Raw genomic sequence first — 2,984 nt, forward strand, 5'->3', positions numbered from 1 at the left:
CTTGCATTTTAAGAGAATCCTCATATTCTGTCTGTAGCCCACACACTGATAGAGAAACAACTTTTTTTTTTTCTACTTCCAAAAGTTTGCATAATTTCAAGATCTACGTATGGGAGCTATGTAACCATGCTGCCACGAGATGAAAGACAAAGGCAATTTTTGCAATTCTGCTACCATTTAGAAGCACAGCTTTGTACAACTAGAGAAACAGGACCTCAAAGGATGTGTAAGACAGAGGTCACAAATTCAAATGCATTTGGAGTCCAGGTAGGTAAAATTATTATGTTTTGTGACTACACATAAGACAATAGAGTAGTGAATTGACTTCAGTCATTGAAAATCAACACTGTGCTATGCAAACAAAACCTTTAAATGAGCCAGATTCTACCTTTAGCCCAGACCAGTTTTATGATCCATAACTGGTCATATGGTCCTCGTTTTACTCATTAAACCCTCATTGAAGAATATATTCTCTCCATCACTTTTTAAATAACAAAGTACTGATATTACCTGATGGCAAAGAAAGCCCTTTCTGCTTTTCACACCAAATATCCAATCCAAGGAATATTTCTGCAGGTGTTTTTTTTTGTTGTTGTTGTTGTTTTCTAAAACACATCTCAGACATAATCATTTCACCTTTAAAGGTACAATTACTGTAAAGACTGTGATCACTTTGCATTTTGGTCTACCACAAAACTCCTAACTGATATCTCTACCTTTATCAATCTATGGGGCACACAACAACAGAAACCACCTTCCTTAAATATACTGTGATAATATTGTTTCTCTGTCTAAAAACCTGCAGAAGACTTCAATCACTCTAAATTCTCGACCGTGATAAGAAAGTTTCTTATTAGCACATCCATCCTTTCTTCAATTAAACTTCATCATCTCTTTTTTTTTTTTTTTGCAGTACACGGGCCTCTCACTGTTGTGGCCTCTCCCGTTGTGGAGCACAGGCTCCAGACGCGCAGGCTCAGCGGCCAGGGCTCACGGGCCCAGCCGCTCCACGGCATGTGGGATCTTCCCGGACCGGGGCACAAACCCGCGTCCCTGCATCGGCAGGTGGACTCTCAACCACTGCGCCACCAGGGAAGCCCATAAACTTCACCATCTCTTATTCCCATTTGAACTCATCTTTTGTGTCAAGCAAACGTGCTTATTACCAATTGTTACCATACCAACATTTAAGTGGTAATTTTTGGTATAGCTGCCAAAAAATTCAAGATCTATGTGTGGGAGCCGTGTAACCATGCTGCCACAAGATGCAAGACTTGCTAACTGGAAAATACAGTTGTCCTAAAGGAAAATGTAGTTGCCCTAAAGGAAAATGTTCAAAGCATTCCCATTCCTAGCATGGCATGGAAAGTTTAATATGCCTAGTCACTAATTTTCTTGTTGCAAGTACCTTATGCTCCCTTAAAAAGAGAGACCTTGTACATCTTCAGAACTTCCAGGTCACTGGTCTCTCCATTGGAGCCATCCTTGTTGCTGCTCCGATCTTATAGCCACCTTTTTAACCTTGATCCCACACTGATAAAATTGTAAATGTTTTCTTTAAAATGCCAAGGATTATGTATATATGGCAAAATTAACCTTCCCTAAAGCAAATGTGGCAGAATCTCTGGAACAAAGTGCAGCATGTACAGAAACACAAAAGGAGCAGGAGGGAGCAAATTTGTTCCAGAGATTCCAGAAACACTATTTACTGACAATTTTGTCTAAATCTGATTTGTTTGAATCTGAATCATAAGAGAGTCTTGCTAGCAAGTAATTACTTCCTTTGAGATCAAGGTAACTAAGGGAAATAGCCTTGGCTTTTAACTATATAGCAGAATTAAAAGTGAACTTGTTTTACAGGTAAGTGGCCTAATGGTAGAGGTAGGAAAAGTGACTAATGGATTACTAATGGAAAAGGAAAGCTCACAACTGGCTCCCTTTAAGGTATTTTATGCCAAATACCCCTGGGCACCATTAGGCAGGAGAGGAACTCTATATTTTGGGAACTAAACTGCCTGATTATAATTTGCACAGAGATTAAACACTGTTTAAAAAAAAAAAAAGCCCCTTCCAAACTCTTTTAAGAGGACCTTAGGGATCACCCAACTCATCCCCACCTGACTCAGTGTTCACTCACATCAACTAGAAAGAACCTAATATATCTTCATATTTACTTCCCACAAAAAGTCTCATTTTAGGGCTTCCCTGGGGGCGCAGTGGTTGAGAGTCCGCCTGCCGATGCAGGGGACATGGGTTCGTGCGCTGGTCCGGGAAGATCCCATATGCCGCGCAGCGGCTGGGCCAGTGAGCCATGGCCGCTGAGCCTGGGCGTCCGGAGCCTGTGCTCCGCAACGGGAGAGGCCACAACAGTGAGAGGCCTGCGTACCGCAAAAAAAAAAGTCTCATTTTATCAACCAAGAAAATTAAGTTCAGGGAAAAGATATTTTCAAGCTAGCACGTTGGTAAGGCCATAATGCAAATCCTGGTCTGTTGAGCACCAGAGCCAAGGCTTTATTCTTTTTGCTCGTTATGAGCACATTAACTACTGCGGTTGGGGACTGGTTCACAAGTGTGAGCGTGGGGGGCTTTCCCATCAGCACCATCTCCCTGGGTTTCCAAGGCGCTGTGCACCTTTGCTTGAATTCAAGATTGTCATAGGAGGATGCCTTAATGATGCTCATGTGGGACAAGTCACATGTGGATGGAGCAAAGGCTCGGGATTCTAATGGCCTTGACCTCTGTTGGATGTCACTGTTTAAGATGTTGTTTATTGACAAAGGAAAGTGTGGACCAAAGGGGAGGCGATTTGAACTAGACTGTTGGATTTGCTGGATTTGCTCAAATGACATTTGACATCTGCCAAGGATGACACAGCTCCTAGGTGCTCATTTCTGCCCAGGTGGCCCCTTCAAGTCCAGCAATATTCTATGCCATTGTTATTCTAAGCATGCAGTTTTGGTATCGCCTGGGAACTTGGCGGAAAC

The sequence above is a fragment of the Mesoplodon densirostris genome, chromosome 1 (genome assembly GCF_025265405.1).
Source record: "Mesoplodon densirostris isolate mMesDen1 chromosome 1, mMesDen1 primary haplotype, whole genome shotgun sequence".
NCBI classification, from domain to species: Eukaryota; Metazoa; Chordata; class Mammalia; order Artiodactyla; family Ziphiidae; genus Mesoplodon; species Mesoplodon densirostris.